The sequence below is a fragment of the Rattus norvegicus genome, chromosome X (assembly GCF_036323735.1).
Source record: "Rattus norvegicus strain BN/NHsdMcwi chromosome X, GRCr8, whole genome shotgun sequence".
Lineage (NCBI taxonomy): Eukaryota > Metazoa > Chordata > Mammalia > Rodentia > Muridae > Rattus > Rattus norvegicus.
In genome coordinates, this window is record NC_086039.1 from 47,948,200 (window position 1) to 47,959,771 (window position 11,572).

The 11,572-nt window shown below is 35.5% G+C and overlaps 1 pseudogene; it reads right to left on the reverse strand.

Moving 5' to 3' along the window:
- Positions 1–437: 437 nt before the first annotated feature.
- On the reverse strand, positions 438–2,066 carry LOC134484186 (heterogeneous nuclear ribonucleoprotein A1-like; annotated as a pseudogene).
- Positions 2,067–11,572: the final 9,506 nt, after the last annotated feature.

The following is an 11,572-nucleotide window of genomic DNA, read 5'->3' on the forward strand; positions in this document are numbered from 1 at the left end:
TCCACCCAACCAACCATATATAAATTCCAAACGGAACTTGGCACTACCCTGAAGGTATTCTCACTTTGCACTGTTGGGAAAATGTACAAAAACTGCTTCAGAGAAGGCTAACTTTACATAGCACATTTTTTAAAAAGTCACATTTATACAGCATCATGATCAGACTGTTTCATTTAGCAACCAACAGCATGGGTGAAGAAAGGTCTACAGTAAAACCTTGTGTTGAAATGTTTTATTTTTCCTTGTAACAGAAACTAAAATTATCTTTCATACAGTTAGTCACAAATACAATACTGGAGGTTTTTGTCCATATGAGCATTGTCTAAAATCATGTCTTCTTTGTAGCAGCTAGGCCTTGCTACCACTATGCTTGGCTGAGTTCCCAAATCTGTTGTAACCTGTAGCTTTCCTGTCACTTCTCTGGTTCTCCTCTCCTGCTAAACTTTGTTTCCTGGTTGTAATAAGAATGCCCTGCCACCGTCATAGCTACTTCTGTTGCTGGTACCTCAATAGCCACTTTAGCAAAGAACTGGCTTCCATCACCGTAAGGGCCAGAGCTCCTGCCTCCAAAGTTTCCTCATTTCATCGTTCCAAAATTTGAAGACTATATTAATTGCCAAAATCATTGTAGCCTCCCCACTTAAAAAATTGCTTCCATCATTACCAAATCCATTATAACCATCTCTACTGCCACCATATCCGCCACCATCCTGGCTCCACCAAAGCTACCAGAAACACTGAATTTCCTCAACCAAAATTTCCATTGCCTCCAAAATTTCCTCTACTACTACTACCACCAAAGTTTCTGGGACCACATCTACCTCTCTGGGTGGATGAAGCACTATCCATTTCTTGTTTTGACAGAGCTTTTCTTACTTCATAGTTGTGACAATTCACAGTATGGTATTTCTGAATAACAACCTTATCTACAGATTCATGGTTCTCAAGGGTGACAAAAGCAAAGTCCCTGTGTTTTCCACTGCCTATGTCATAATTTAAGTCACTTCAATTTTCCCATACTATTCAAAATAACCTTGTAGATGATGTTCTTCAGTGTCTTCTTTAATACTTACAACAAAGATCTTTTTCTCAGTTAGGAAGCCACCTGATTACTAAGAATCTTCCCTTGAGTCAGAACTCTTGGGTTCCACAACTCTTCCACCCACTTTGTGTGGTCCTGAATTCATAGCAGAATCTACTTCCTACACATTGGCATATATGACACGATGACGGAGTGATGAGAGCTCTTTGTGAGACATTGAATTAAACATGATGGCAGGGTGATGAGAGCATTGTATCTTTGGCTACATCAAAATACAGAAAACAATAAGCTAAAGAACACGTCCCTTTACAAATTATTATAGAATATATAATAAATCTTCCTAAATATGATGTAGTCAGTCTGTATAATGTTACTTGTATATAAATGAAACATTTTCTAAGATGAAAGGATAAAATGAGAACCACTCTAAAGCTTTAGGGATATATGGCTTGAGCTGAACCCACAGCATTTCTATCTCTCTTATAACTATCTCTAGACCTAGGTCTGGAAACTTTTAGACTCTGTAAAATCTAAGTTCTGCCAGCCTGAACCTTGAATGGTTCAGCTTCCAGCCTCTGTTTCTCTGCTAACCTAGGCCTAAAATGTTCCAGCATTTGAGACTTGCTGCTGAATAAAGTCACCTTTTCTAGCTCTTTCTAAACTCTGGTTTGTTGGTTGAGCTCAGCTGTTCTGGCTTAAACTCCTCTCCAAGATGACCTTTTCAATCTGACTTCTCTCAGCTTCTCACTAAATTGCTTTGCTTGAAAATCAAGATAACTCTGACAATCTGTTCTAATCTCACTCCTTCTTTTGCTTTCATGCCTCAGTTCCACAGCACTGCACTCAGTGCAGTGGCTCCCATTTGACTGATATTGTCTGCCTGTACTCTCCTTTTTGTCTGTTCTTGTGAGAGTTGGGTGTATCCTATCTCTGACTCATTCTTTCAAATCTTTCTCTGATTCATCACTTTGCCTGACCTTTAATTGTTTGGGCTTAAAGGTGTGTTTTAAGGGGGTACCTCCATTATAGCCAGAAGGATGAAAGGGGTGTAGTTTGTGTGTGCATTCAACAGGAATACACAAAACTACAAGGTCTTTGGGTGTGATCAGAGCATCCATATTGCTAAATGAAAACTCCTCTAAGCATGTCTGTATGTTTTCATGTAACTTCTTTGATATAAAAATGAATTTTCTTTCAACTTTAAAAATGTTTTGCATCCAAAATTTTTGGAGGGGATAATTTTCCCCAAAACACACACACACACACACACACACACACACACACACACACACACACAATGTATATAAAATTTCTCCCAAATTTTTAGTCAATTTGGTTGAAACAAGTAGAGATAAAAAGCTACTGTGTCTATTATGTCTTTACTGATTACTCTGATAAATTTGGGTAAAAATTGTGTTTCATAGAAGCAATTATCTAGATAGATGTGACGGTTTGAATAGATTTGGCCCCCATAGACTCTGGTGTTTAAATGCTTAGCCATTAGGGAGTGGCACTACTAAGAGGAGTGGCCTTTTTGGAAAAAAATATATCACTGTAATGAGTGATCTTTGAGTTCTCCTATGCTCAAGATATACCCAGTATGCAGCACAGTATCGTTCTGTTGCCTGTGGATCAAGATGTAGAATTCATAGCTTCTCCAGCACCATGTCTGCCTGCACATGTATAACTGCACACTGTCATAAAACCTGTCATGATTATAATGGACTAAACACCTGAAACTGTAAGTCAGATCCAGTTAATGTTTTCTGTTATAAAAGCTGTCCTGGTCATGTTTTCTCTTTACAGCAATAAAATGTTAACTAGTACAGATGTTAATATGGATGTAGAAGTGAAGGTGTTTGGAGATATTTGATGAGAATAACCCTAAATGAAAAATTAATGGGATGTTTGAAGAAATTTACTCAAAATATATTATACAATGGCAAAAATGGCCTTAAGTTACCCAATCATAAATTTAAAAAACTGTTCCTAAGCTAAGAAATGCAGATGTAATTTTTAATTAGTTTCATTTCAATAGACTTTTCTGTATATATTAATGTTCTTCTCATATATATTTGATCCAAAAATGATATTGAATTAATAATTATATCTACCAGTTTATTCTTATACATAGACAATGATTTTTGCATGAGATTATGCATCAAATTATGAAAATAATAGTATTGGAAATGATCACTGCTTTCAGATTGAAATTACCATGTTAGAGATAATGATTCACTATTTTTAGAGTTGGCCACTTAAAACTATCTATATAGTATCTGTACTAAAAGAATGTCATAATAGAATTGACTATCTTAATTCCCGTTTTACAATCTAGGAGGAAAAATCCTGATATGAATTAATTTGATGAATATGGTTATAAATGCCTTTTGGCATATATGTTTTAAATTGACTTTCTTCATATTGTAATGTGTAATGACTTCTACTCATTATCAGTTAAAGTAATGAAGAATCACTCATTAATTAGATTAATTGGATTAATTTTCAGTGAAATTGATAATCTAACAATATCAAAATATACAATGACTAGCCTCTTTGAATACAAATAAACCTTTCAAACTAATTTTGCTAGTTTTACACATTAAAGAGCATGATCACGAAATCTGGTAATAGTTTTCCAAACAGTTGCTGTTTTTATGGCTGTTGAAATATAATAGATGTGACTTTATTATTGATAGCACTCTTAATGGTGTTTAACTTATTATATAACTTCTAGTGTTTGTTCTATAATTTTCATTTCAAACTAAGAAACTAGAGTGTAATAATACTGTATTCAATAGTATGTATTGGCTTATAGCAGTAGCATTTGATTGCTTATTCCCTATTTTCATTTAATTATTAAGAAGTATCTAGCCAATAAAGAAACCCACTCATTCATTCTTGATGCACTAAAATATTGTTTAGTTCAATTTATTTAAATCATTTCAGCACTCTATGGCAAGAACTGTCAACACAATGTTGGCATTTCAATCCTTTGCTATGTTTTGTTTGTTGTCAATGGTAGCAATGTTATTGCTGTGCCAAAACAATTTGCTTATTTTCAGTCCTCATTTGTACCCTGTTCCTCTTCTGTCAACTGTTTCCAAATTCCATCTGTTTTCTACCTAAACTAATACGATGTTATGAACTGTAATTACCATGTTACATTTAAAATTAAGAAACACAGTTCACTACAGTGAAAATAGCCAAAACTTTAAAAAAAGGGTTTTCCCCATCAATGTTACATGGAGTTCATATTGAAGTCTATATTTATGGTTCTCCTTCCAAACTATGTTTCCTTAACAGAGTGTCCGTATTTGATGTTTACTACTAACAGAGAGAAATATAGTTTCATACTCTTTAACATTTCTTTTCTAATCAATCTCTGCTTCCAAAAATTTTATTCATGCAATTTCTAATTTTGTTGGTACTAATCACCTCCCTGAATATGATAAAAAGCTATTTAACATTAAAAATAGAAAGATTTTTCCTCTATGGTTTATGTATCGAATTGAGCTTTCTTTTATGAATTTATAATGTACTTATTATAATAATAGACACTTTGATCTCTTGCCTAAAACATGCAGAAAGCAAGTGTGATGAAGAAAGAACATTGAGTTTATTATCTTTGTTTTATTGGCTAAACACATTATTTCAATTTTTAACCAGTCTAATAATTCTGTACAATATAAAGTGCCACAAGTTTTAGTTTGTGAAGTTAGAGATTTAAAAAATATTTTAGCATTTTAGTGTCGTTCTTTTTCTAAGGAAAACAGTAAAATAACTTAAAAGTAAAGGATTTAACATGTAATTTATTAAAATTGAATAATCTCAATTCAACTAAAATGGAAACAATTTAAAAACTAAACATGCTATATCTAGTAAATGAAAATTTTTAAAATATGTGAAATTTCTATATTAGATCAGCATGCTTCAAATGTATTCCTAGATAATACCTTCTTAGGAAGACGTGTTTTAGATTTGTTAAATACAAAACCAAACAGTTATTTGTCCCACGATAAGCATGGAGTTACTCAATTAGGTCAAATTAAAATTTGAATGTCATCATAAAGCTCATGAGAGTGTGATGAAAAGAATGATGAAATGCTGAGATTGTTTAGTAGTCGAAAGGAAGAATTGGAAGATGAGCTGTTTATTGCCTCATTTCAGCCACTGTTCTGACACTAAAGATGATAACAACCTCATATCTCTATGGACTATGTCTGGATGAATGAGGAAATGTGTTGTAGCTCAATATTGAGTTTCTATCCCACCCTGACCATTTTGATTCTGGATAAAATACACATATAAACCTTATACTTACAATAAGCCAAAATCACCACAATTACCAGAGGGCAAATCTCTATCCTCTATACTATTAAAATCTACTTTCCTATTGATAACCTGGTGCTATTACTTACTATGTTACACCGGGGTGCTCTTATCTCCAATTGGCCATCCCTCAGGACCTTTTATCAGCAGCCGTTATCCCTTCCTTCACGTCCTCCCAGTCATGGTTCTCCTCCTCCAATCAGGTCACTCAAATCCCACCTAGCTTTAATCCCTCCAGTATTGACTATAGCCAACATTATTTAACCAAAGTTTTCATCAAGGAGCAAGGTTTGCATAGGAAAATCTTGTAAACCTGAGAAATCACTCATAGGCCTAGACTTTTGGGATAGATTAACCTTAAAATATAAACCAACAGACCAAAATCAAACAAACATGTCTTTAAAGGACAAATTGAATATAGGACTGTTAAGAAATCAATGTGTCTTAGAGAAGATTTTGATCAGAAATTCAGCAATAATAGTCAACTAGTGCTTACCAATAGGCCAATATTCTTTCTCTTAAAGCAATTTGAACTATGTTCTCTGTGTTCCTCCAAGAGGCCAAGAAGCTTCCATTTCCTACTATAGTCACTTTCTCAATAATATATATGGAGTTAACTTTCCTTTTATCCCTATTTAATAATGGTGTCTATTTAAATCATGAGCAAAATAAAAAACGTAATTTAATGCTTTTTTTCTTGATGTTTTACTTAGATACAAATTGTAACTGATTAAACTTCAACCCCCTCAAAAAACTTCACTTGTCAACTTCTTGAACCACATTCTGGTGGCCATAGAAGGTGGACTTTTTGGAAGGCAAGTACAGTATGTAGTCTTCATGAATAAGGAAATTGGTCTGAAGTTCTTTTTTTTTTTGTTAGGTCTTTGTGTGAATTTGGTATAAGAGTAATTGTGGCTTCATAGAAGGAGATTATTAGTGCTCTGTCTATTTCAATTTTGTGGAATAGTTTGGACAGTATTGGTATGAGGTCTTCTATGAAGGTCTGATAGAATTCTGCACTAAAACCATCTGGTCCTGGGCTCTTTTTGGTTGGGAGATTTTAATAACTGCTTCTATTTCTTTTCTTTAGGAGTTATGGGGTTGTTTAGATGGCTTATTTGTTCCTGATTTAAATTTGGTACCTGGTATTTTGTATAGAAAATTGTCCACTTCCTCCAGTTTTCCAGTTTTGTTGAATATAGTCTTTTTCTAGTAGGATCTGATGATTTTTGAATTTCCTCTGACTCTGTTGTTATATCTTCCTTTTCATTTATGATTTTGTTAATTTGTATATACTCTCTGTGCCCTGTGGTTAATCTGGCTGAGGGTTTATCTATCTGGTTGATTTTCTCAAAGAACCAGCTCCTGGTTCTTTTGATTCTTTGTATAGTCCTTTTTCTTTCTACTTGGTTGATTTCATCCCTGAGTTTGATTATTTCCTGTCTCCTACTCCTAGTGGGTGTATTTGCTTCTTTTTCTTCTAGAGCTTTTAGGTGTTCTGTCAAGCTGCTGATGTATGCTCTCCCCTGTTTCTATTTGGAGGCACTCAGAGCTATCAGTTTTCCTGTTAGCACAGTTTTCTTTGTGTCCCATAAGTTTGGGTATGTTGTACCTTCATTTTCATTAAATTCTAAGGAGTCTTTAATTTCTTTATTTCTTCCTTGACCAAGTTATCATTGAGTAGAGCATTGTTCAACTTCCATGTATATGTGGGCTTTCTGTGATTTTTGTTGTTATTGAAGACCAGCCTTAGTCCATGGTGATCTGATAGGATGCATGGGATTATTTCAATCTTCCTGTATCTGTTGAAACCTGTTTTTTGACCGATTATATGGTCAATTTTGTAGAAGATACCATGAGATGCTGAGAAGGTGTATCCTTTTGTTTTAGGATGAAATGTTATATAAATATCTGTTAAATCCATTTGGTTCATAACTTCTGTTAGTCTCTCTATGTCTCTGTTTAATTACTGTTTCTATGACCTGTCCATTGATGAGAGTGGGGTGTTGAAATCTCCTACTATTATTGTGTGAGTTGCAATGTGTGCTTTGAATTTTAGTAAGGTTTCCTTCATGAATGTAGATGCCCTTGCATTTGGAGCATAGATATTTAGGATTGAGAGTTCATCTTGGTGGATTTTTACTTTGATGAACGTGAAATGTTCTTATTTATCTTTTTTTAATGACTTTTGGTGGAATGTTGATTTTATTTGATATTAGAATGGCTACTGCAGCTTGTTTCTTCTGACCATTTGCTTGGAAAGTTGTTTTCTATCCTTTTACTCTGAGGTAGTGTCTGTCTTTGTCTCTGAGGTGTGTTTCCTCTGTGCAGCAAAATGCTGTGTACTCTTTACATATCCAGTCTCTTAGTATATGTCTTTTTATTGGGGAATTGAGTCCATTGGTGTTAAGAGATATTAAGTAATAGTGATTGTTTCATCCTGTTATTTGCATTGTTATAGGTGGAAATATATTTGTGCGTCTCTGTTCTTTTGGTTTTGTTGCAAGGACATTACTCTCTTGGTTTTTCTGGGGTGTAGTTTCCCTCCTCGTTTCTGAGATTTCCATCTTTTATCCTTTGTAGTGTTGGATTTGTAGAAAGATATTGTATAAATTTAGCTTTGTCATGGAATATCTTGGTTACTTCATCTATGTTAATTGAGAGTTTTGCTGGATATAGTAGCCTGGACTGGCATTTGTGTTCTTTTAGGGTCTGTATGACATCTGTCCAGGATCTTCTGGCTTTCATAGTCTCTGGTGAGAAGTCATGTGTAATTCGTATAGGTTTGCCTTTATATGTTACTTGACATTTTTCCTTTACTGCTTTTAATAATCTTTCTTTGTTTTGTGCATTTTGTGTTTTGACTAATATATGACGGGAGGAATTTCTTTTCTGGTCCAATCTATTTTGAGCTCTGTATGCTTATTGTATGCTTATGGGCATATGTAGGTTAGGGAAACTTTCTTCCATAATTTTATTGAAGATATTTACTGGTCCTTTGAGTTGGGAGTCTTCACTCTCTTCTATACTCATTATCCTTAGGTTTGATCTTCTCATTGTATCCTGGATTTCCTGAATGTTTTGGGATAGGAAATTCTTGTGTTTTAGATTATCTTTGCTGACTCTGTCAATGTTTTCTATGGTATCTTCTGCTCCTGAGATTCTCTGTTCTATCTCTTGTATTCTATTTTTGATGCTTTCATTTATGACTCCTGATCACTTCCCTAGGTTTTCTATCTCCAGGGTTGCCTCCCTTTGTGCTTTCTTTATTGTTTCTATTTCCATTTTTAACTCCTGGATAGTTTTGCTCAATTTCTTCACCTGTTTGGTTGTGTTTTCCTATAATATTTTAATGGATTTTTGTGTTTTCCCTTTAATTGATTCTACTTATTTACATGTGTTACCCTGTGTTTCCTTAAGGAAATTATGTCCTTCTTAAAGTCCTTCATCATCATCATAAAATGTAATTTTAGATCCAAATCTTGCTTTTTCTGTGTGTTTGGATATCCCATACATGCTTTGGTGGGAGAGTTGGACTCTGATGATGTCAAGTAGCCTTGGCATCTGTTGCTTAGATTCCTATGCTTGCCTCTTGCCATCAGGTTGTCTCTGGTGTTAGCTTGTCTTGCTGTCTCTGACTTGACTCTCCTCTAGGCCTGTGGGTCAGCACTCTGGTAGACCTTTTTCTTTCAACAGATTCTGGGAGCAGAGATCTCTGCCGTCAGGTGTGTAGGCAATCCTGGGGAATGGCTTTCAGCTCTTAGAGCAGGCAGAAACCCTAACCATCCTTCTCCTGACTGCTCCTAGATCCCTGTGCCCAGGGGGCACAAATAGCACTAGGTGATTTCCTCTTGGGTTGTGAATGTGGGCAGAGGGTAGTCTCTTGTAAGTTCTCAGGACTGTCCACACTTCTGATCATCCAGCTCTCTCCTCACAAGGGACTTGGGTACAGAGAGCTATGTGACCTCTTCAGTTCAGTTCCAGGTGCAGGATGGACCCAGGAGGTTCCTGCAGCCCAGAAGTGACTTATTCCAGAGGACTTTGATGTCCTGAGTACAGCAGGCAGGTTGCTTGGGGCAGAAAAGTTGGTCTTACATCTACTTTCATGTGTGTAGGTGCTCCTGGCAACTGGCTTAATAGAAACAGACAGAGCACTAACAAATTACTTCCATGAAGGCACAGTTATGATTATACCTATACCACACAAGGACCCAATAAAGAAGGAGAACTTCAGACCAATTTCCCTTATAAATATAAATGCTCAAAAATTCTCCCAAACCGAATCCAAGAATACATCAAAACGATCATCCACCATGATCAAGTAGGCTTCACTATCCTGGCATGGTTCAATATACAGAAATCCATCAATGTAATCCACTATATAAATAAACTCAAAGAAAACCACATGATTATTTTACAAGTTGCTGAGAAAGCATTAGACAAAATTCAACACCACTTCATGATAAAAGTCCTAGAAAGATTAGGAATTCAAGGCAAATATCTAAACATAATTAAAACAATATGCAGCGAAACAGTAGCCAATATTGTATTAAATGGAGAGAAACTTGAAACAATCCCACTAAAATCAGGGACTAGACAAGGCTGCCCACTCTCTCCCTACTTATTCAATATAGTACTTGACTTCCTAGCCAAAGCAATCAGACAACAAAAGGAGGGCAAAGGGATAGAAATTGGAAAAAAAGAAGTTAAAAGATCACTATTTGCTAGATATGATAGTATATTTAAGTGACCCCAAATGTTCCACCAGAGAACTACTAAGCCTGATAAACAACTTTACAATTGTGGCTCAGGATATAATTAACTCAAACAAATCATTAGCCTTCCTCTCTCAAAGGATAAACAGGCTGAGAGAGAAATTAGGGAAATGAAACCCTTCAAAATAGTCCCAAATAATATAAAATACCTTGGTGTGAGTTTAACCAAGCAAGTAAAAAATCTATATTACAAGAACTTCAAGTCTCTGAAGAAAGAAATTGAAGAAGATCTCAGAAGATGGAAAGGTTTTCCATGGTCATGGATTGGCAGGATTAATATAGTAAAAATGGCCATTTTGCCAAAAGCAATCTAAAGATTCAATGCAATTACCATCAAAATTCTAACTTAATTCTTCATAGAGTTAGAAACAGCAATTTGCAAGTTAATTTGGAATAACAAAAAAAAACCCAAGATATCAAAAACTATACTCAACCATAAAAGAACTTCTGGTGGAATCACCATCCCTGACCTCAAGCAGTATCACAATGCAATAGTGATTAAAAACTGTACAGTATTGGCACAGACACAGGCAGGTAGATCAATAGAATGAAGACCCAGAAATGAACCAACACACCTATGGTCACCTGATCTTTTACAAAGGAGCTAAAATCATCCAAGGGAAAAAACATAGGATATTCAACAAATGATGCTAGTTCAACCATAGGTCAGAACGTAGAAGAATGCAAGTTGATCCATTTTTATTGCCCTATACAAAGCTTAAGTCCAAGTGAATCAAAAACCTCCACATCAAACCAGGCACACTCAAACTAATAAAAGACAAAGTGGAGAAGAGTCTTGACGACATGGGCACGGGTGAAAATTTCCTGACAAAAACACCAATGGCTTATTCTCTAAGATCAAGAATGGACACATGGAACCTCATAAAACTGCAAAGCTTGTATAAGGCAAAGGACTCTGTCAAAGGGACAAAACAACAACCAACAGACTGCAAAAAGACCTTTACAAATCCTACATCTGATAGAGGGCTAATATCCAAAATACACAATAAACCCAATAACCCAATTAAAAAATGGGGTACAGAGAAAACAAAAAAAAATTCTCAGATGAGGAATATCAAATGGCTGAGAAGTACCTAAAGAAATGCTCAATATCCTTAGTCATCAGGGAAATGCAAATCAAAACAGTCCTGAGATTCCACCTCACACCAGTCAGAATGGCTAAAATCAAAGACTCAGTTGACAACAGATACTGGGAAAGATGCGGAGAAAGAGGAACACTCCTCCATTTTCAGTGGGATTGTAAACTGGTACAACAATTCTGTAAATCAGTCTGGAGGTTCCTCAGAAAATTGGACATTGCACTACCTGAGGACCCAGCTACACCTCTCCTAGGCATATACCCAAAGGGTGATCCAACGTACATCAAAGACACATACTTCATTACGTTCATAGCAGCTGGCTC